The 24,628-nt window shown below is 44.8% G+C and overlaps 1 protein-coding gene across 7 annotated transcripts in view; it reads right to left on the bottom strand.

The window, feature by feature from the left end:
• HIVEP3 (HIVEP zinc finger 3) overlaps nucleotides 1-24,394 on the bottom strand; it is a 461,199-nt gene extending 436,805 nt beyond the window's left edge. For 4 of the 7 annotated variants that reach the window (XM_030539428.1, XM_030539427.1, XM_030539430.1 and 1 more), the window contains exons 1-2: nucleotides 24,229-24,394; nucleotides 22,862-22,971 (exon numbers count right to left, since the gene is read on the bottom strand). The gene's annotated coding sequence lies outside the window, so the exon portion shown is untranslated. Of the gene's footprint in view, nucleotides 1-22,861; nucleotides 22,972-23,792; nucleotides 23,932-23,958; nucleotides 23,992-24,228 lie in introns of those variants that run through there. The other 3 variants (XM_030539433.1, XM_030539434.1, XM_030539431.1) reach the window with 3 other exon arrangements.
• Between the last annotated feature and the right edge of the window lie 234 nt (nucleotides 24,395-24,628).

Below are 24,628 nucleotides of genomic sequence, written 5' to 3'. Positions count from 1 at the left end.
CAGGGATTTGGAGGCACAGCAGTGCTCAGACAGCTCTCAGGCCTGCATGCTGCTGTTGGGTCTAAACTTTTGGTGAACTTTGGAGCCAAAAAACACCCAGACTGGCCGTCTCTGCATAATCCTTTCTGAACCTTTTTTGAACAAAGCACTGACCTGCAAACTACTCATGACACCCCCTTCCTCAAGTAGCCATTAGCCTTTATCTCTATGCATTTACTTCTTAAACTTGCTCTTCCTGTAAAATCTTGATTGATTATGCATGACCATTATCTTTTGTTAATCACTTTGTTTACTTCTGTGTATAAATATTGATGCCCACCCCTAATAAAGGGGCCACACTTATTCTAAAGCTTTTGGGGTAGTGTGTGCCCGTTGATCAACGCATTTGTGTCTGGTCTCTGACAGAATTGGGGGCCCATATTCCAACTCCGCACAACCTCGGGTGTTGGAGAGGTGAGTGAGGACTTGCTTTATTACCTAACAATTTGGGGGCTCGTCCGGGATTCCTTCTGGTGCGGTACCTCTGTCCAGTGGTCAGACCACTCATATATGAATTGGCAAGGCGCCACAGGAGATTTCTCCTAGCCAATTCAATATTGAGGGGTCGTGTATTGGACAGCAGGGTAAACGCCAGTTGGAGGGCTCCTGTCAGACACCATGGGTCAAGGGACTAGCGTGCCTCTTGAGAGTCCGTTGGGGATTGTAAATAAGTTATGGAATGAAGGGAAACTCCCAGTACAGACAGGAATGTCTAGGAAGAAGTTGTACACACTATGTGTAAGGAATTGGACTGGGTATACCGCGGTATTGGCCGACTCGGAGATGAGGTGGCCTTCGTATGGCTCTTTCGAGCAGGCTGCTTTAAGAGGAGTAAAGAGCCAGATCGAAAAAGACCATCCGGGACAGTTATGTTACTGGTTTTGTTGGGACACAGCAGCAGAGCTGTGGAAATCTTTAAAAATTATGGCAGTCAGGTACTCTCCCGAGAGTGAACCCCCTCCAGGTTATTTCGATGAAGGGTGTAGACCACGGCGTGTTTTGACTCGTCAGCTGGTCCCCTCTGCACCTGCCCCTATTCCTCCTCCGCAGGGGAACTCTCTCCTTGTAGCAGAGGGGAATCTGCAGGATCCCAGATTGGAATTTGTGCAGAAGGATGAGGAGGAATTGGAGGGGCCAACCTCGGGAGGAGTAGTTACTAGGCTTAGGTCCAAGCAGGTACAGCAGGGTGCATGCCCCCCCCCTGAGGATAGCCTAGAGGATGTCTCTGTCAAATCTCTTGCGAATAATAAAAGTATGGTTATAGAGATGCCTTTACAGGTGCACGATCAACCTTATATGAGCAATGATGGACAATTGCAACATGCTAGTATTGTGGAATATAAAGGATGGCTAGAATGGGATTTGAAAGAGTGGGGACAGTTGTCAGGGTCTTTTGGGGAAAATCCCCGAAAGATCATAGAACTTCTAGAAAGATTGTTTTTAAGTTATAATCCTACTTATACGGATGTGGATCAGTTGTTAAGTAGAGTTTTGACTGGAGAAGAACGTAGTAGATTGTGGATGGCAGAAAGGACATGGGGAGATAGCAATGCAGCTAATGTTACTTGGATGGATAGGCGGGATCTGGCCGCTGGCTGGAATCCCCTAGACTGGACTCAGCTAAGGCTGACTCAGCTGCGAACAGATAGAGAGCGATTGTTAGAGAGACTCAAGGAAATGGCTCGCCGCTCGCCTAATCAGGCTAAGTTCATGCAGATTCGGCAGGAATCTGATGAGCCGCCCAGAAAGTTCTGGTCGAGGCTATTGGAGGGGGCCCGAATGTTCACTCAGATGGATCCTGAGAGAGAAGCAGACCACCCTACTCTTATTTCATTTTTTGTGAATCAGTCGGTGCCCCCTGTAAGGGATTACTTCTTAAAGTTTCGCCCTGGTTGGGGAGGTGAGTCAGTCACTTCAGTGTTGGAAGTAGCTGATTTTGCCTGGGAGAAAGAAAGGGAAAGTAGTAAAAAGAAAGAGAAAAAGGAAGAATATAAGCTGATGGCTTTAGCTTTTCACGGTGGTGTTCGAGGCAAAGGCCGTGGCCGTGGCAGGGGATTCCAGGGTGCCCGGGGAAGAGGGTCCTGGCGACCCCAGCCATCAGGAAATTGTTTTCAGTGCGGACAGCCTGGTCACTTTAAACGTGAATGCCCCTGGGGACGCCCAGAAGGTCTGGCTGCATCCGCAGATGCTTACACAAGTGAGGAATACACCCCTGCACCACCAGCTCAGCCCATCCCCCAGGCCTGGATCAACTATGGAAAACAGCAGCAGCCGCAGCAAACTCAGCCTCCTCAATGACGGTACCCCGGGGGCGAAGGCAAACAATGTGATGGTCTTATTTCCTTAATGTCTTTAGCCGGCTCCTTTCTCACTTTCTCTCCTCCCAGCGAAGAGCCTCGTTTAACCCTTTCAGTCCAGGGACTGCCTGTCTCTTTCCTCATTGATACTGGGGCTACTTTCTCTCTTTTAAATCATGCCCCCTCTCCCTGGCTATCCTCTGAGGTTAAAACTGCGACTGGGGTGGAGGGCAACCCACAGTCTCTGGGACTCACTTTGCCTTTGAATGTTATTTATGCTGATAAATGTTTTTCTCACCGTTTTCTTTTTTCCCCAGCTTGTCCGATCCCTTTGATGGGCCGGGATTTACTCTGTAAGCTTGAGGCTACTTTAACCTGCACTCCTGAAGGGGTAGGATTATTGATGACAGTGTTAGGAGATTCGGCCCCTACTCAGGGTAATTGGGAAACACCCCCCTCTCTCTCCCCTGACCTCACTGACTTGCCTTCAACCCTCTGGGGAATTTCTGACACTGATGTTGGCCTGCTCCTTTCGGCAGAGCCCGTAAGGATTCAGGTAAAGCCTTCCTTAACCCCCCCGTCAGTCCCTCAATACCCCCTGTCGCTGGAAGCCCGGGAGGGCATCCGCCCCATTATTGAGGGATTCATTGCACAAAAGCTAGTCCGCCCTCAGCGCACTCCCTGTAACACCCCTATACTGCCTGTCAAAAAGCCTCCTAAAAAGGACGGAGACCCTGTTCGTTGGCGCTTTGTACAGGATCTACGAGTTGTTAATCAGTATGTGGTCCCTCTTCATGCAGTAGTTCCTGACCCAGCTACTATCATCAGCCAAATCCCCTGGGATGCTGAGTGGTTCACTGTTATTGACTTAAAATCAGCTTTTTTCAGCATTCCTGTGCACCCAGACTCTCAGTATCTCTTTGGTTTCACCTGGGAGGGACAAAGTTATGTCTGGCAACGACTTCCTCAAGGCTACAGAGACAGCCCCACGATTTTCAGCCAGTGCCTCCGCCACGACTTGGAAGGTTTCACCAGTCCGCAGGGATCCACATTGGTCCTATACGTAGATGACATCCTATTAGGTAATCGCGAAGAAGCTGCCCTCCGCATCGATGGTAAGGCACTTTTATTATACCTACACACCAGAGGCCACAAGGTAGACCCTAAAAAGATTCAGTGGGTCTCACAGAAGGTCCGATATCTGGGCTTCCTGTTAACCCCAGAAGGAAGACAGATGGACCCAGCCCGCATAAAGACTATTCAAAACTGCCCTCTACCGAACACCAAGAAACAACTTCGAGGTTTCTTAGGATTAATTGGCTTCTGTCGCCCCTGGTTGCCGTCCTGCGGGGAGTTAAGCAAACCGCTCCACCGACTCACTGCTAACCTTGCTCCTGACCCTTTGCAGTGGTCCCCGGACACTATTCAAGCCTTTCAGTTACTCAAGGACAGTGTGGCCTCCTCCATGTCTCTCCGCCCCCCCAATTACAGCAAACCCTTTCACCTTTTTGTCCACGAGAGGGGCGGAATTGCTAGTGGTGTCCTTACCCAGCTGAGCGGGCCCCACCATTTCCCGCTTGCTTTTTACTCTCAGCAAATCGACCCTGTCGCTCAGGGAACCCCATCCTGCACCCGGACTCTGGCAGCAGCTGCCCTGCTGATCACAAAGGCAAAGAGCCTAACCCTGGGTCATTTTACCACGGTTTGGACCTCTCATGCCTTGTCAGCCCTTCTGCGTAGGGGCACAACCCAAGTCTTTTCGGCCCATCGTCAGCAACAGCTAGAGGCCGAACTCTTAGAAGACACTAACCTAATTTTTGAAAGGTGTGGACCCCTTAATCCAGCTACCTTGCTTCCTGACCTGCCAGTCCCCCAGGACCAGCACGACTGTGTGGAAGTAGTTTCCAGCATCTTACAGATAAGAGACAACCTGTTTGACGTGCCACTGGACAACCCCGATTGCATCCTCTTCTCGGACGGAAGCTCCTTCTATGTTGATGGCAAGCGTTTCACTGGTTATGCTGTCACCTCTGAATGGGACATTCAAGAGGCCGCCTCACTGCCAGGCAACTGGGGAGCCCAAGCCGCTGAACTCTATGCCCTGGCCCGAGCTTGCCAGTTGGCCGCTGGTAAGACCGTTACCATTTTTACTGATAGCAAATATGCTTTTGGAGTTGTGCATTGTCATATCCACCTCTGGAAGTTTCGAGGTTTCCAGACAGCTGCCGGTAAACCCATTCAGCACCTCCCCCTCATCCACAAGCTTTTGGACGCCCTCCAAAAACCCTCCGTCCTGGCTGTAGTTCACTGCCGGGCCCATACTAAAGATAGCAGCCCCGTTACCCGTGGGAATGCCCTGGCTGACGCCTCCGCCAAGAAGGCTGCCACCTTACCTTTAGCCATGCCCACATTGGCTATTGCAACCTCCTCCTTTACTCCACCGCACCCCGTACCAGTACCCGCTGCTGAACTAAAATCATGGGAAAGCCTCGGGGCCACTCTGGTCAAAGGGACCTGGCTTATGCCAGATGGCCGAGCCTGCCTCCCTCGCTCCACATACCCTGTGGCAGTTCGCTGGCACCATGATAAAGGGGGTCACTACGGCACGCACGCCCTCGTGGACACTATCGCTCGCTTTTGGTATGCTCCAGGCATTCAACCCTATTGCCTATCAATAGTGAAAGCATGCAGCACATGTCAGCGTAATGGACTTGCTCCACCTCTTAACAAAATTAAGGGTGGAAGACCTCCGCCTGCTGCTCCATTTCAACATCTTCAAATTGATTTTGCAGATATGCCAAAGGCTTTTGGAAAAAAGCACCTCCTTGTTTTGGTTTGCCCTCTGACTTCCTGGGTCGAAGCTTTTCCTACTGCTAATTGTACTGCTGCCACAGTGGCGAAGATTCTCCTTAGAGATATTGTACCCCGTTTTGGCATCCCTCTTGTGCTCGACTCAGATCGCGGACCTCACTTTACTGGTCATGTCCTTGGCCATTTAGAACAAGGACTGGGCATTTCACACTCCTTTCATACACCCTACCACCCCCAGTCTAGCGGGAAAGTTGAGCGTATGAATAGGGAACTTAAGTTTACATTGGCTAAATACTGTCAGGAAACAGGATTAAAGTGGCCTCAGGTACTTCCCTTGGTCCTGTTTCACCTTCGTACTCGCCCAACCCGCGCATTGGGATTATCCCCCTTTGAACTGCTCTATGGACACCCCCCTTTCAAAGGCGGGGCGCTACCACGTGCTGATGTTTCACTATTGGGAGGGGATCATATGACTGCGTGTCAGTTTCTCTCCCTACAGGCTCGCCTCCGTACCCTTTGGAAAGCCTCGCAGTTTTCCCAGACCGTGCCGCTGGAGGAACAAATCCACCCGTTCCAACCAGGGGACTTCGTCTGGGCCAAAAAGTTCGTTCGTGACGACACCCTCCAGCCAAGGTTTACTGGACCCCACCAGGTTCTTTTGACAACCCAGACTGCAGTGTTCCTGGAAGGACGCAAATCTTGGATCCACCACTCCCACGTCAAGCCAGCCGTAGTGGACCACAGTGACGGACCAGCAGCTCTTGTCACCACTGAGGACACTGCCTTCGACCAGTGGACCAGCTTACCTCTCTCAGACATTAGACTTAAATTAACTCGAAAAAAATGAGAGGACCCTTTATTCTGACAACTGTATGTTTTTTATGCTTTTTCAGTTTATTTTCTGCTTATGAAGATAATGCTTTTATTAGATATTCCCATGAGGTTAAAACTCGTATTTTAGGAAATAGAAGTGATTGCTGGGTATGTACTCAATTTCCAGTAAATGCAGCACAGGGACTCCCCTTCACACCCATTCCCCTAACCACTGCTAATATGACTTGGATGCCACCGACTAGAATAAAAGATCCAGTCCAACCCAATCTTACATGGGACAAAACAGAAGTGCCAATTAACAAATATCTCAGGGTAACCAATCAAACAGGATCACTGTGTTTTGTTAAAGAAAAAGGGTCAACTTTTGTGGGAACAAGTAAATGCAACATATATTTTAATGGCACCGCCTTTAGTAAAAATCTTGGCTTCAAGCCTTGCGCATCCCACTTATCCCATATGTGGATCCCTCACCCCGATCCAACCTTTTCAACCTTTTCATGGAGGGGCAGGTTTTCAGAGTCAGTTTTTAAAAAGCCCTGCTCAGAGCTCGAGGGTGTCCAACTAATTGTTAAAGGATACACAATTGCCTTCTACAACTGCTCAAGCAGTACTACACTGCCCTTTGAGGACAACACTACCAAATTGTGCCTCTGCAGTTCACACAACGACCCCTCTGCGTTACCAGGGGAACAGTGGTACAACGGGCGGTGGGTTACCTCCTACTTTGAGAAATGGAATACCCAAAACGCATTATATGGAACATACTGGGTGTGCGGGCCCAAGGCTTATTATTTCCTCTCCCCTGATTGGGCAGGGTCATGTTATTTGGCATGGCTAGCACCGCCTTCTCGGATCTCCCTCACCCCCCCTCATTTTCCCCACGTTCGTAACATCCGTGAAACTGACAGAGATATTAATCTCCGTGATGGTTTGTCCTGGCAGCGGTGGGCTGGTCACACTAGCTTGAAGGGTGCTATCATCCGTCTACAGGGACTATTAGAATCTTTGACCAATGAAACTGCAACCCTATTTGAAAACCAGGCCGGGGAAATGTCCCAGCTGCGCCAGTTGGCTTTGCAAAACAGAATGGCTTTAGATATGATGTTAGCAGCCCAGGGAGGAACTTGCGCCCTCATAAATGAAGAATGCTGTGTTTTTGTAAATGACACCTACTCTGACACTTTTCAACGTACCAAACACCTAAGGGAAATGGCTAAAAACTACTCCTCTGGCCAGCCACCTTATGATTGGTGGGGAGCCTTATGGAATTGGCTGCCCGGATTTGGGTGGGTTAAAAACCTCTTGGTGGGTGTTGTTGGGGCCATGGTAGTCCTTATAATACTGTGTTGCTGTATTCAGTGTGTCCCCTCCCTCATAAACTCATGTAAGTCAGTTTATTCTTTTCCCACTTCAGCTAAAAGCCTTACTCTCTTCGAATTGGCCCAGGCTGAAATTGCCAAGCGGCCCTTGAGATCTTGAAATAGGGTGTAGCTTTTTGATTAATAGTTATCTCAAAGCTACAAATGGAGGAATGTTGGGTCTAAACTTTTGGTGAACTTTGGAGCCAAAAAACACCCAGACTGGCCGTCTCTGCATAATCCTTTCTGAACCTTTTTTGAACAAAGCACTGACCTGCAAACTACTCATGACACCCCCTTCCTCAAGTAGCCATTAGCCTTTATCTCTATGCATTTACTTCTTAAACTTGCTCTTCCTGTAAAATCTTGATTGATTATGCATGACCATTATCTTTTGTTAATCACTTTGTTTACTTCTGTGTATAAATATTGATGCCCACCCCTAATAAAGGGGCCACACTTATTCTAAAGCTTTTGGGGTAGTGTGTGCCCGTTGATCAACGCATTTGTGTCTGGTCTCTGACAGAATTGGGGGCCCATATTCCAACTCCGCACAACCTCGGGTGTTGGAGAGGTGAGTGAGGACTTGCTTTATTACCTAACACTGCCAACTGGACAGGTAAGAGAGCCAGAGCTCCAAGCTGTCACTATAGAGTGAGCAGGATCATCCGAGGATTCTCCCGGGAGGACCAACTGTGCCAGTGCAGCTGCTACACCACTGCAGTAGTGTTGATAGACACAATGACTAGCCTAGCTCAATGCCCAGCCTCAATCCAGAAGGTGACACGTTAGCTTTGCACTGCTGGGGATGCACGGTTTGCAAGAGGCATGGTAGGAGGTCCAAACAGTGATTAGTATGCCACCTTTCACTTGTGCAGGCAAGGCCATATAGACAGTAGTAGCAAAGATCCACTGCCTTACAATGCTTATAGAAGAGTATCATAAGCAATGATACATCCTGGTCTACCACTTTAAAGATAGTTTTTATTTTTCCAGTCAAAATGGAAATAACCAGCTTTAAAATGATGTTGCTGTTCTCTGCCCTGGCTCATCTGGGATTTACCCAGCTGCAACGTGTTTACACTGCTAGCAAAGTTAATACTGACCTCCTTGGACCAGACATTCTAAGGAGGAAAGGTAATTTTTTTTACTATGAACTGGATGTCCGCATCTATAGTCTATAGCCCAATGACTCCACCTGCAACTGAATCTATAGTGCTGTGCAATCCCAGGGTGCTTCTGGACACCCATGGCATTCCTTCTATGTAGACTGTTTGTTTCTAAACAGACAAGCTTTTTGTTCAAAAAAATCAGTCACATTCATTAACAGAAATATAGGTGGATTGTGAAAAGACAAATGCATGCATTCTAATGCAAAATACTGTAAATGAAAATCACTTCCCCTTCCACATATCTGCCAAGACCTGAGTTCAGGGGCTTCTGTTCTCCCAGCAGATGATCTGTCAGCTATTAAAAGAACATTCAGGCTTTCTATTATGTTTTACATATTTTTGATACTATCTAAAACTGCAAAAGAATTCCAGAGTTAGCATATTGAAACAAAAACAGTTCCCTTCAAACAAATACTTGGATGCTATTTTCTGGTTAATAAATATATTGCATTAATTTATTAAATAAATAAAATCTGGGGGCCTGGGACTCACGAGCAGCTGTGCTATGGCTAACCACTGTCAGCAGCCCAGCATTCCTGAGCAGCCCCACAATAAACAAATAAATGACCATGTGAAATGGGGGGAAAAAACTACTTCTAGAAAGGGAAGTGAAATTTGCTTTTAGTTTTCCAAAGATTCGTATCAATGTAAACACTAATGTTATGAAAATCCTAATATCTTTTCTCCTCCTGGAAGCTGAAGTCTCTTAAGATATCCCAGGCTACTAGAAAAGAGAGAGAGAATGAGAGTGTGTTTTTGTGCTACTTTTCATGCAACGTTAATAGAAAAGTGGATATTTTACATGACAGAGATCATCTTCAGAGTGAATGGAGATGCCAGCTTAATTTACAAGTTACAGTCTTTGCTATGAACTGTAACATTTTCATTTCCTATTGATTTGGTTCTGTTACTATGTTATCATATACAGTCACTGAGAACAGAATTTAAAATAAACTAATTTGTAGTCATTTGTAGACATTGTGAAGAAGAAACACACCTAATCATTTAGCGTAACTCACCTTTGCTGTAATGCTCATAATAAAGATACATTTTACTTTGAGGGGCCAACATGGTAACATCACCAATGGAATTTGTCCAGTGTCGTGGCCAAAATAACTGAAGTGCTGATTCCCTGTCCTGGAGACCGAAGCTCAGATTGTATATATCTACTCGGGTGTGCAAACTGCAACCCAGCATCTGAGGACTGGACCTGGGAGAAGTGGCGCTGGCCCCTTCTGTAGGTAAGAAGGTCAGAATGGAAAATTTCCCTGACTGCGGCTTTTACTGGGACTGTAGTTTTAGGGCTAATTCTGCTATCACAGAAACCAGTGGGTTATTTCCAATTGTCACTGGAAGGAATGAGAGGATAATGAGGCTCTATGTTAGCACAATGATGAGGTGGCAGAAATAGCACTCAAAATTAAGAAAATGTAAATGATAAGGTTGGCCACACAGCATGAAATCATTCTCCCTTGTACAAACATATGAAATGTACGACCATATGAAAGAGTGTTTAATTACATGGTCACATAAGGTCTTTACATAATATGAAAGGGATTTTCAAAGGCATACAAGGGATTAGGCACTGATGATGATTCAATTGGCACTTAACGCCCTTAGGATCCTTTCAAATCCTATCCATCATGTTCTATCATTCATTGTACTACAGCATTACCAGTGTCTACAATAACTGTGATCACATGCTATAATTAGAGACTATCAGAACACATTGGCATAAAAGGAGGCAGAGTTAAGGTTGTGTGTTCATCCTTAACTTTTGTATTCCCTTACTCCTGAGTGATTAAATATTCAACTTTAGAAAACCAGAATTATGGAGATGGGGTCTCTTCTAACAGGCATCAGATGGCAAAGGCCAACTAGTGTTGATCAAGTCAATGGGAAGCCACACACTAGTAGACTTATCATGCACCAGTCAGCCAAAGCTGAGACTGACCAAATCCTCATACTAAAGCTTTAGATCTGTTTAAGGTATTTAGATTATCTTAAGCCCTTATACTGGCACAACCTGTTTAAAATGATCTAAGACCTTAGATTGGTTTAAGCTGCTTAGGCAGCTTTAAGGCTTTAGAAAGGTTTAAACTGCTAAAAACATTCCCCAAAAAAGCAAATCGGGAAAACTGCAGGGAGTCTGGGGATGCTTCTGCCACCTTAAGGATATTTTTTTTTAATTGTGCACTTGCAAGTATACATAAGTGTACAGGTATATAAAAGTGTATTTTGCTTGCAATACTAAAAGATAAAGTCAACTTCTGGTCAAGTGGTACATGCTAAGTTTACAAATACTCAGCTTGCTAATGACTTCAACTGGCATCAGTTGGCCTTTCATGATTGGTCTCTCTCTATCCATGGGTTTTAAAGAACTTGGGAAATTAAATGTAAAAACTTTGTTAATGCCAAACTATGGCTGCATCATTGAGCAATCAAAAGTCAAGAAACGTGACAGTTTTACAGCCGTTCTAACGAGGTGCCAATGGCAGTGACAAGGGCTGGACTCAATCTGCTGCAGGGTCATTTTCTAATATAAATAAAATTAAACTCAGGCCCCCACCCAGAACTATTCTGCTACTTCTAGATCTTAGAAAATCAAAACAGAACCTGCCCGATCACCTTAATTATACCTAAGTGGGGTTTAGGTGGATGGAGATTGTGTGTATGTCTTCGCTGCAAGAAAAAGACAGGCTAGGTTGGTCCAGTGTAGTCTAATCCCATTCTGTCTCACTCTATACATGGTTCAGAATCTCCTGGCAGGAAACCCAGAGCAAAACATAACTTTTGGTAAGAATCCCCACTCCCCAGCCCTGGGTCTTTAGGACAGAGCCCTCTACCCCACTTCTTGATTAACCTGAACCCCATTCCCAAACCAGAGACCACTACCTGACAGTAAGGGTGACATCTACTCCAGGCCACACCGCCTACAATTCGTATACCCCCTTATGGGTACAGTTACAGTAACAGTTATCATTTATACACTCAGAACAGACAAATCCCAACAAAACACACTATGCAGAACTATGGGTAAACAACATAGTAATTCATGGAAAAGAGGCTGGTGCAAGCCGGTTTTCCCCCTTTTTCCCTATAGAGGGAGCAGAGAGTTCCACCCTTCTAAGCCTTCTAGCTCTGGGGCTTACCGTTATATTTGAACAACCCAGCCTTATTTCAGCTATTTGCATATATCCACTGAAATACAGAGCCATGCTCTGCTCTGATTTACACAACATAAATCCAGACTAGCCCCCTGATGTAAACAGCCGTTAATTACAAGACCATGGCTTATTTTAGGGCATGTCTACACTGCCTCCTGCAGGGGAGCGAACAGCAGTGCACACCAAGTGCTGCGCTGTAACTCCCCCATGTGGATGCTGTGGGCGCAAACGTAAAGGTTCCCAGTTCGCACTAATGTAATCCTCTTCAAACAGGATTACAACAGTGTAAACTAGGGACCTTTAAGTTTGTATCTGCAGTGTCCACATGGGGGAGTTACACTTCAGCACTTTGGTGTGCACCTACCCAAGGAAAGAGTTACTCTCCATCCAAAAACCCATTATGTTTTCTTCATTAAGGGGCAGGAAAGAGAAAAACTGCTGTGGCAATGGCACCTCGAAAAAATGTATGGAATTCCTATCAATATAAAGTAATAATACTTTTCACTGATACATTGCTTTGCACCTGTTTATGTAAATGTATTTTCCAAACAATAATTACTTAAGCCTTGCAAAACCTCTGTTAGATAGGTACCATTACACTCTGAGACACAGACATGTGAAGTGTCTAGTGCAGGGGTAGGCAACCTATGGCTCAGGTGCCGAAGGCGACACGCAAGCTGATTTTCAGTGGTACTCACACTGCCCGGGTTCTGGCCACCGGTCCGGGGGGCTCTGCATTTTAATTTAATTTTAAATGAAGCTTCTTAAACATTTAAAAAAACTTATTTACTTTACATACAACAATAGTTTAGTTATATATTATAGACTTATAGAAAGAGACCTTCTAAAAACGTTAAAATTTATTACTGGCACACGAAACCTTAAATTAAAGTGAATAAATGAAGACTCGGCACACCACCTCTGAAAGGTTGCCGACCCCTGGTCTAGTGTTTAGTTACAAAGCAAGTCAGTCACAGGGCTGTGAATAGAACCCAGAAGTTCTGACCTGACCACTAGACAACATTCCCTCCCACAATGGAAGTTCCACATGCAGATCTTTGGCAGCATGAGTCTTGTGTGCAGTTACTGCTGTTTTTTCATGCCGCTTTTCTGTTACATAACATAGCAATGAAAATTCAAAATGCACAGATCACAGTTTGCACTTTTCTGCAGCTTTGTCATGACATATTTCACCCATTCCAACTAAATTAAAGTACTTCGAGGATTTAGTTATTTTCCCAGAGTTCCCTTTAAAAGTTTGTTTTCTAGAACACTTCTGAGTTATGTCATCATTCACAATGGATTTGCAATACTGGTCAAGCTGAAGGAACATTGATCAGTGCCAGTTGCCATGGGCTGTTACAAATCAGAACATAGAAATGCAAATTCTGTGAATGAGGGGTGAAATAAATGGTGACTCCCATCTGCCAGCGAGACCGCCACTGGAATGGACACAATCAGGCATACACAAGTTCTTACAACTCTATACTTCATGTAGTACTTAAAAACAACACACACACCCTTACAACTAAATGCACTACCACTTCGGAACCATTTAATAACACCAGATATTGGAACTGTTGCAAAAGTCTGTGAGCCAAAGGCAGCTGTGTGACAAAGTTCAGAAGTGCACTTCCCTCCAGTTACCAGGCGATTCCAAACATTTTTCTTCCCTACAGACTGAAAGTCCAACAAGTGAAAGCTAATTGCCTCTGTATAATTTTCAAAAGGGCATATGCCTTCCACTATTATCATCTAGTATTTGTATTATCTGGTGCCTAGATGCCCCAATCAAGACCAGGGCCTTACTGTAAACATATACAGTGACAGACAATTCCTGCCCTCTAAAGCTAACAATAGAACTGCACAAGACTGACGAGGTGTGGGACAAAAGATATATTATTATCCCCTTTTATTCACGGAAAACTGAGGCACAGAGATTAAGCAACTTCCCAAGGTCACACAGATTGTCAGTGGCAGAGCCAGGAACTGAATCCAGATCTGACCCAGACTTATAAGCACAATACCATAATCCTTCCACCTTTTCATACTACATTTTTGTTTTCCAAATGATAATAACAGCAATATAATAATCATATTCCTGTGTAGGAGTGTAAGCTCCCCAGAGCTGGGGCAATGTGTTTTTCTTGCCTGTAGAGCACCGGGGGCTGTTGAAATAATCAGAACACCAACATCTGCAGAACGTATATCAGTATTTTTCCTCCAGGGATGATAAATTGTGGTAATCACTGAAAGAAGAAGTTATTTTATGTATTATTACATGTAATGCAATGAATTTACTGGAAAACATGTGTAATTCTAGTCCAGCTAATGTCATAGTCATCGCAAAACTGTGACTAGTAGTTAATGGGTTTGGAGAACACAGATGACTTTCAATGGGATTTAAGCTCCAAAGTCACTTAGGTGCTTTGGAAAATTCAATCCTTACTCTTTTGGGTACCTACCAAAAAGAGACAGCAAAGAATCCTGTGGCACCTTATAGACTAACAGACGTTTTGGAGCATGAGCTTTCGTGGGTGAATACCCACTTCCTCAGATGCATACCAAAAAGAGAGTTGGGCCTGAGCCACAAACATCAAGATCTGAATCTAACCATCCCCAAAATTCAGGGGTGTTGATAGGTTTCACATTGGACTCATAGCGGAAAAATAAAACCCAATTATCATTATTACATAGTTATGCGGGTTTACAAGCACTTTACAAGCATGCAAGAAAATACATTTTCTGCCGAAATAAATGCAAGACAAGGCACAGTGTAACATTTCAGGAGCAGGGCATCCAGTTCTGCTGAACGAAGCAAATCTCAGATGGAACGCTCAGATGTTGATGGTTATTTGGAGATATGACTACTTTCCCCTTTTTTCTGAAAAGCCTGCCACTGACTCTGATTACAGACCAAACAATACAAGCACATTGTCAATGGTTCTAACAACAATCCAACAGCCTACATATAGTGACAGGGCTACACGTCTAATTCATTATTGACACATCTTCCACAAACCTGGGACTCCCAACTCTGCTGGCCATATATCCATGCACCCTGTTGTGTAGACAATGTGCTATCTCCAGGAAGAAGTCTGCTTTCATAGATTAACACATCCTTTTCATCACTGTCAAAGCTATTCCAAAGTTTATGACTCTCCATCTGTCTAATGAGACAGACTCATTGATCCAACTGTTAAATTTCTCATATAAAAACTCCACTCTGTCTCTTGGTGGGATTAGGACATACCTCCATCAGAGACATCAGAATGCAAAGCCACCCTAATGGCCTTCCTCCAAATTTGCCGTGAGCACAAAGCACTTCCTCCCTTCACCTGATACCATATGGCCAGTGTAGCCCTGAGGATTAATCTGTTGGTCTGTATAAAATGTCTTTTGGATAAATTTAAGTATTTGATGTAATAGGCTTACAGATTTATAATGCAATAGCTGTAATGCAAGAAAAAACCCACAGGTCAAACATCCTGTATGACACTAAGGCAACTTCAGCACATTTTGGGACCCTTACTTAGAAAAGTGATAATAAGACAAAATACCTATGCAAATGTCTGGAGACCTTTAACTGAACCAATAACAGTAAAGAGTGGAAAAAGGGGATTTTTGCTCACAAATCTAACAAGTACACCACAAATGCGTACATATCTGTCATTCATACGCACATAAATGTTAACGTATGAGGCAGGTGTACCCTAACATTTCCGTGGGGAAAAGATGAAATTTGGGCACAGGAGGAAGGATTTCCGACCAATGCTCTATAAAAAGGTGAGACAGCTCACCATCAGGGAGGCGATACACCCATCCATCTGCTCCTGTCTACTCTTCATCGCCTCCATCCTCATCTACGTATCTGTGCTACCCATCTACGATGGCTATTAACTATTAATAGGCCGTAGTATTATTCTTTTCAAAACAGTGAGTAAAAAGGGATTTAATCTCCCTCATATTTCATTTTAGTTTTAACATTTAGTATATATAGGGTTAAAATCAGAACGCAAACCACCTCGAAATAACTTCCTTTGCCAGAGGTGTGAAACTGCCCAAGGGGCACTGTTACACCAAAGTGAATATTCAAGTTTGCATAAATTATAAATCTATATCTTAAAGAACTGTGATATTTTGTAACTTTGTAATCTTAAACTGTTTTAACATTTGTTTATTGTTTCATTGATTTTAATGAAAGGTCTTTACGACTATATCTGTCTCAGTGTAAGCTCCTGTCATATAGCCCGAAGTTCCTTTTATAAACTCTGTGAAACCTGATTCAGGACGAACTTTATCTTCTGATCAAATATATTGGTAAGCCAAACCCATACTAATTAATATACAATAAGTATTATTAATATTACTAATTAATTAAAAATTAATTAGTGGATAAATTACACCAACCCTACTAACCCACCCCAAATCAGGCTACACCCGGTATCAGGCTCATTATTCCCATAAGTAATATAAAGAAATTATGTTGTAATGGTTTATAATATATTTGACTATAACTGTGATAAATTACAATTAAGGTGGTAGTGGTCTGTGCCTTTTGGAGCAGTCCCTACTCTATAGGAATATGGTTTGCTTAGCAATCAAATTGTTTATACAGTTCTAGCAACAGACGCTTGGCAGAATGAAACCAACATGCTTTTTTTAAAAAATACAGTAAGAAAACTGCTTAAGCTGTTTTTGGGTAGCAGGCCATTAAAGTTCACCTGATTATGGAGCCACTGAATAGCAACCTGAACCATTTTTGCACAAACTTTCCCACAACATTCACTTTCAGGTGTACACCAAGACTAGAAAATGACAGACTGAAAATTTCACAAAGTTACAAGCAAATGAATGTAGGAGAATAGAATGGAAACACGCCTGCAACCTGAACTATCATGGTTACTAATGTTCCTCCTACAGTAAGATGTAGATACATGTGGCCTTTTTACCATAGTGAGAAATCAGGAAGGGAGCGAGTCTGTATACAGAGAGACTGAGAAGTGAGGAATTGGTGTCTATTGACTCACAGAGCTTAAGACCAGAAGGCACCAACAGACCATCTAGTCTGACCTCCTGCATATCACAGGCCACGAACACCACTCAGCACCTGCACACTAAACCCAACAATCCAAATTAGACCAAAGCATCACAGCTGACAGGAGACTAGACCACTATGTGTCACAGTCCGAGAACAGGAGGGATGGAGGTGCACCAGGCCTGATGCCCCTGCAATGACAGGGAAATGATTAAGTGAGATATACCCAGCTAATCCTGGCATGTGACATTGCAGAGGAAGGTGGGGGGGAGCCCAAGGTCCCTGCTAACCTGACCTGGGAGGAAATTCCTTCTCGACCAATCATAGGGTGACAAGTTAGATCCTCAGCATGTGAGCAAGAGCCAACCAGCCAAGAGAGACAGAATGCTCAATGCTACCTCAGAGCCCTTCCCCACCTCAACCAATGTCTCATCTCCTGCCATGGCCATCCCTGTCACATTAGAGGACGCAGATAAAAACAAAACACCTAAAACACATGGGGTGGGATGAATCCCTTCCTGACCTCTGCAGGTGGTTGACTGAAACCCTGAAGTGTGACCATAATGAGTAGGTGACCTGGAAAACGGCCTGTGGTTGAGCCATAGGGGGGGATTTGTAACCCATATTCAACAGCTCTGTGATGAATTTATAGGTGACTATTATTTTTCATGGAACTCACTGTGAAATCAAGAATCACGCATTTGCTTAGACTGGTGTCCCCAGCCTGTGGTCTGTGAAGCACCGGTACATCACGGAGTCCTTCCTGGTGAATCATGGGGTGCTTGCTTTTCCTTTTTATTTCCACTTACTAAACTTCTTTAACAGATACATTAACCACTTCCAAAATACCTTTCTTCCATATAAGCAGTTGCCATAGTTTCCATACAGATGTTATGAGATCATAAATGGGAGTGGAAGTATCCATGAGACACTCTATCTACTAAATATTGGTGCATGCCATGAATATATTTGGGAACTCAAGAGTTAGACAATCTGACGGGTGAACATTATTCCAGCTCTCAGCAATATAAATTACTTAAGATGTGAACAACAGAATCTGATTCATCCCATGACTATTATGCAGGCAGTCTTGAGCCAGGTTTCCTCTAATGTATGTAACCATAAGGATTATTTATAAAATAACACATATTCCTCCAAGCATTTTTTTCATTGCTGCAAGTGACCGGTGAATGCTCAGTCATGCAAAATAAAAATAATTAAAAAAAGAAAAATAGAAAGCACTGGAATCTACAGCAGTTGGAACTCCTCATTTCTGTTCTCAACTCTGCCAGCAACTCATACTGAGATCTTGGCCAAGTCATTTCCCCCATCTGCCTCGTTTTCCACACAGAGTAAGAAGAGAGAGTCCTAAATGTTAACAAGAATTCATATCACCTCCTCCTCCCCCAGCAGTTACATAATGAGCCCAAAGAGGAACCAATACATGAGTTAAGCAGTTGGTACCTCTCTACCCTCAGCACAGATGTCTTGAGTCTTTCAAAGAAACAGATGAAGATGTTCGGACCTATCAATTCTGATATCTCTGTGGGAGCACGATTAGTAACCTTTAAACATGGTTAAGCAGCACACTGCCCTTTGTCTGAACCTCACTTTGCTACCGACAAACAAGAGGCAACACTGACTAGGCCACCAAAGAAATTAATACATTAGAGCTTTCTGCTAATGATTATTTGTATTACCGTAGCACCTAGGAGCCCCAGTCACGGAGCAGGGCCCCATTGTGCTGGGCAAACACAGAAGAATAAGCCAGTCCCTGCCCAGTCTTTGGGACATCCATGCTAATGGGTGACACATATGCTTCTCAGTCATACCAGCTGTAGGTGCTTAGTTGCTGTGTTGAGCGACTGAGATGTTTTTAGCCACAAATCAGCATGGACTTGTTTTCATTTCCACCATCTCGAGGAAAGTGACTTGCTCCCAGTTGGTCCATTTACAAATGACAGTTTTGGGTCAGTGTTGTATTACTATTGTCCTGACCCTGTGTCATGGGAGAGCAGGCTCAGTACTCTGGAACTGCTCTGAATGAAGTTCAGACAGGACCCTCTTGTAGTGTGACACCCCGAGGGCACACTCTCACTAGAGCAAGAGTCCTTGGTTTCAGCACCTCCTGGGTCTGACCTCGGAGCATTCAGCACCCTGTTTCAAGCCGTGAGTTCCCCACAGTGAGTCCACCTGGCGAAGTCTTATGTGCCCCCAAAGGGGCCATGCACCCCAACTTCCACAGTCAGCAGTGACTCTCAGTCAGCACTGTAAAACAGAAGCGTTTATTAGTTGTCTGGAACACAATACAGGATGGATCTCATTAGCTCAGAAAGCAGGAACTTACAGCAAAGTTCATTTTGGTGAGACCCAGAGCCCTGGGCTGTACCCCCACACCTCTCCCGAGTCCCAAACCAAGAGACTGACCAGCTTCCAGGCACCTACCCTCAGTCATGCACAATTGTAACTCCTCCATCCTTTGTGCTGTTTCCTGGGTAACCCGGTCACCTGACCTCCAACTCTCTCGTAGTTCTCCAGCTCTTCCGGCTGGCTCTTGCAGAGGACGGGTTCCGGCTATCACACGCCAGGATGCAGAATGCTTGGCCATTGTCTGGACCCAGGAAGCTACTCGGCAGTCACACCTGCCCTCTAGGGGTCTCTGCAACAATCACACACTCTTGTCACACCACCAACACACAGGGGAAACTGAGGCCCACACAGATTACTCATACAAAACACTAAGAAAATTCCCACTTTGTCACACCCTGTTCCATCTCTCACCAGCTTCACATCATGAATGAAGAGAACTAAGACTCATGGTAATTATGGACCACCTGAAATCTAGGTGCAAATCCTGAAGTAAGCTCATGAAATACAGGATAAGGAAAAGGCACAGCATGCTCTAAACCAGAGCTCTTCAAACTGGATTCTATGTTAGCCACATCCACAAAGTGTCTGGATTTTCCTTAGAAAATTTCTTACATTTACACAAAATATATTTAACAGGCCAGCCACACTTTTTTCCAAAAATCAAAAAGGGTATTAGGATATTTGAGAACCACTGGTCTTAACCATGGCTAAATACAAAAATGACCACACACCACATTATGGAGGCATTCAAGAGGGCTCAGGGTATCTTTTTTCAAAGGCCGTGATTTTCACACCCAGCAATGACCATCTGCTCAGGACGGGCTCTGCTTGCCAAGGCATCAGTTTAGACTATTAGGCTGGTCAAAGTCACATTTCAGAATTTTCAACATCTTGTAAACCATTATTCTACACACTTATCTCTTAGTGTGTGGGTGCACACATATTCATCAACAGTTGTTTTACAAACACGACAACCAAAAGGACCAGTAGTCTCCTACGAGATTGCGGTGTTGCTCTGTGACCCAGCTTCTAAAGGTGTCCAGAATGATTAGCTCTACTCCTATCTTTCCCTTTCCATCCCCAGGAGTTGGAGAATAACAATAATCTAATTTATGGAGGGCCATAAATTCCCATAAAATCTTAAAGTACTTTAGAAACTATAGACAGTATTTTACAAGAGTTACTGCATATACTGTGTGAATGCAGACACCTCTGGGGTGGAATAAGATAGCTATTTAGAAGCACTAAGTAATCCTACCTAACCATTCACAACAAGAAGTAAAGTTAATTACATCCAAATGAAATTACAGGGGGAATTTTGGGAGGAACAATGGAACAACTGGAATTTGGCCAGAACACACGTTTCCCTAGTCTTGAAAAAGAAAAAGCCATGGAATTTTTAATGGACACAGAGAGATGAGGCCCTTGATGTTACTATCCTGTCAGCAGCACATCACCCCCTGACACCATGACGGAACAATGGTTCTAAAGTGACTCAGTAGGAAGAGCATCTCCTAGTGAGTTACCAAGACCACTTTCCTGCAGCTCCTAAAGTTTTCTTTGGAGGTTTCTCATCCAAATACTATATCTCAACAATCCTGCCAACCCCTGCTAGTCTGAGTTTACTGAAGCCCCAAGACTGGAAATGAACAGGGTCTCTCACATGGTAGCGCTTCACATGACAAGCTGTGCAAACAAGCTGGCTACAACAAAATAAATAAATAAACCCACTGAGTGTGCTTCTAGCTGAGAGGATTCCTGCCCCCTTAAGTGGAAACAAAATCTTGAAAAGAATCTATTAAATAGCAGGACTGCAGCTTCGATTCACTGACGGTGGTGCTCCTAGAGTAAAACCAGAGACAGACTCTTATCTTTGCAGAAACAATGCCCCATAACTAACTGATCTGAGGTTTATTGGTCTGCTTGGGGGGTATGCCAGAGTTGTTAAAATACAAGTTACATTTTCTCTGCGAAGTATGAACTTGGATGGTGACAAGTTCACGTTAGGACAGAGTTGCCACTTCAGGAAAGGGAGGGAAGGGGAGGGGAGGGAGAGGGAGAGAGAGGTGCACGCACACGCGTGCGCACATGCACACACACATTGCAGAAGCAATCCTTGGAATCTCCAGGGGCAGACTAGCCAAACAGTCAGCAGCAGCACAGGTAAAGGGCTGGCGGAAGAGAACTTAATGACAGTTCAGACATGTGGTGAATGACTCAGAGGAAGAAACAGAGCTTGTAGAAATATTCTCAGATCGACAGTCACTGAGCCAACAATTTGTTTTAATCATACCGCATGCATGTTATTCACCCATGTCCATGAATTCCTAATTAAAGTAATTAGTTGGGGGGAGATATATCCATAATTCTGTTTTTAGGGGACTCACTAGGGTGTTCCTATGAAACACCATGTGTCATGCGCTGAAGGCTCTTGGCTTTCACAATTAATCAACGGCAAACTTCTTGCAGACCATCTCCTGAATATCTGGTCAAAAATGAATGGCCATTTCTACAATAGGCACCTATCTTCTATCACACAGGACAAAATCCCGACTGTTCACAAAACTATTTAAGGACATAAAAATCTAGCTCCAGATTCCCAGGCTAGGAGCTACATTTTGCCCTCAGAGGTTAATAGCACTGAAGTCAACAGGAGATCATACATAAGATGCGGGCAGAATCTGATCCCAAAAGAGCCCTCTGCAGTCGCTGCTGCAATTCCAGTCTTTCAGTTCTGTGAAACACAGCAGAAAACCGAGTGTATGAACAAGATACACAGCCAGGTACTGCATGAGGTTGCTATACAGCATCTGCAGAACAATGTCACAATAACCCGTCAAAATCTATGAAGGCTCATAGCAAAGGACAATCCCATGAAGATAAGAAAATCCTAACACCGAGTGGATCCAAATATTATTTGGCAGGGTAAAAGGAGAACTGCCAGTGACCATGCTTTGTGTAGGACAGAGGACATTCAAATTCAGTTATGGTCAGGGATTTGCTTGTGAAAATGAGGGATGGGTCAAATCCCCCTTTTTTTTACATCAGATGGAACATCAATTAGTAGCTCTGGGTATTCACCAGAGACAGAGTATGAATACCAGACATCAGAACAGAACAGGGCCTTTTCATACCAACTCAACATAGCCGTGAGAGGTGGCACAATGCTGGTACTAGCAGGATGAGGCTTCCCAGAGAGCAACATGCCCATTTTTCCTGAATGCCATGGTCAGGACCTCTGCTAGGGGTAAATGTCTCCAAACAGCAGCATGTCAATCTTATTCTTAGCCAACAGACGAGGCATTTTACTTCTACCCACACTGGCCTCCTCTGTTCCAGGAGCAAATTATGGCTACATTCAGCGAAAACTAAGTTGCTGTCAATCGACGATGAATTCAGGCCACAGCCAAAGCTAATTAAAAAAGAACACACAGCGGTGTGGATGTCTTAACATGGCACAGATAGGGTTACACTCTTGATGTATGCTGATTGACACTGCTAAGGTTACTTCAGGCTGACAGATCTCACCCACCACGCCATGCAGAGCAGTGAGCTCAGCCCACCCAGGGAATATACAGACTCACACACAGACACACAGACACAGCATACAGCAGCACAGCCCAACAGGCTGTCTCAACAGCAACCTGACACCTTTCATAAGGAAAGCGCAGCAAAATGGAATCTCGATGTGCTGTTCTCCAACTGCAGCAATAGTCAAAAATACTACACCACCGCATACGCAGACACATGCAGAATGCAAATTCCCAGTGCCTACCTTTGCTGTCTGATGGCAGGCAGATTCTGTACTGGTTTGGCTTGGTGATTGTTCCGTTCTTTATGAAGTGTTCTGATCAACCAATGCTATTTGCATTCTTTCATTAGCACCTGTTTCAAGCAAGGAAGGGAAAAGCTCATTATGAGATCAGCTTCCTTTTAAAATAAAAATAAGATTAGTAGATCGACGGTGCCGAATAATAGCAATGGCAATAATTAAGCCTGTATATTAAAGCCCCAAACTAGGCAGTTTAATAATGGGAGATCCTGCAGGTTGTGAGCATGCTCCAGCCGGAACAAATCCTTCCTCTGTTATTCCTCCGAATAAAAATAAATCGTGGTCAAGAAACCCAAACGGAAGCTTCTTCCTAGAATCCCTGCTGCTGAAAAATCTGTAATAAATTCAGCCTGAAGATGCAGAATTGAATCAGCAGCTGTTTTCTGGATCCAAAGCCAGCCAAAGCCTCTCTTGTCTTTTCCCACTATGAGTCTAGGCCTTTTTGAAAAGGGTTTTAACCTTTTAAAGATACAGTACACCAATTATCACTTAAGGAGAGCTGTCACTCAGTGCTCAAAAAACCCTGTCCACACAGCCCAAGAAGAGGGAAGGGGACATTGTTTGGGCTAATGGTCTTTCTGAATAAATGTTATTATTATCATCACAGACTTTAAGAGTGTAATCCTTGCATTAGGTAATAAAAATAAACTGATAAACTTGCCACTCAGCTGCCGAATATGTACATAGTCACCACAAAACTAAACAGCCTTTAGTTACAATACACACTGAATTCTCAATATACAGCCTCGAATTATGGATATTATTTTTACTGCTATTGAATCTTTGGCCGAAATAGTTACTGAAGCAGCTACTCTCCCCGCTTGCCATGACAGGGTTAAGTAAAGACAGAGAACAGCCCCTGTCAAGTACTTACCATCACAACTAAGGACGAAAGTTTTAAATGGGCAGTTTCGGGCATGAAATACAGCATTCTTCCAAAACACTTCTACCAAAACAAACCAAGAAATGCCCAGCCCCAGTCCTCCACTACCACACATTTTACTGGCTCAGACCATCCCATCCCTGGTCCGCTTCCATACCTCGTTTTTAAAGGAAGGAGGCGACAAGGCAGCTAAACCTCTCCGGAGCACATTTCCTGGTTCTTTTTAGCAACCCAGAAACCCCCAAGCACCCCCCCCCCTCCGCCCCAGCCCTGGATCTCTCTCTCGCTCAGAACGGGAGCGAAGCTGGTGCGCCCCAGCCTACTCCTAGGGAAACAATCGCAGCCATCCATTGCAGACACACATGCCCCGTGCATGCAGCCAGCCGCCACATGCGTCTCCCCTGCTGACATGCATTAGCCAGCCCACCTGAGGGCCAGTCGGAGCAGCATCCTCGGCGGCTGGTGAATAAAAGCCTCTCCCCAGGGTGCTGTCATTTAGCACCCACCAAGCTTCTGTTTACGGTGTAGTCCTGGGTCTGCAGAGCCTGTCGGACAAACCATTGCAATCAAGCGGTGCTCTCCCCCCCCCCCGCCACCCCCCCAGCCACTTTCTCTTCCTCCTCCTCCCTCCCCCTTCCACGGCTCTTCAGCAGAAAATTATCATATTTCATGTGTCGTTGCTCCAGCGCGCTGCCTGCTCTCGCCAATTGGCTGGGCCCTGGCAGCCGGAAATGTCAACAGCCGGAGCGCCCCAGGGCTGGCTCGGCGGAGCGCAGGCTCGCCGCGGCCGGAGGGCTGCGCCGCGGGCCCCGGGGAGACGCGGCTGC

The sequence above is a fragment of the Gopherus evgoodei genome, chromosome 20 (genome assembly GCF_007399415.2).
Source record: "Gopherus evgoodei ecotype Sinaloan lineage chromosome 20, rGopEvg1_v1.p, whole genome shotgun sequence".
In the NCBI taxonomy this organism is placed as follows: domain Eukaryota; kingdom Metazoa; phylum Chordata; order Testudines; family Testudinidae; genus Gopherus; species Gopherus evgoodei.
This window is presented reverse-complemented; position numbering and strand designations above follow the sequence as displayed.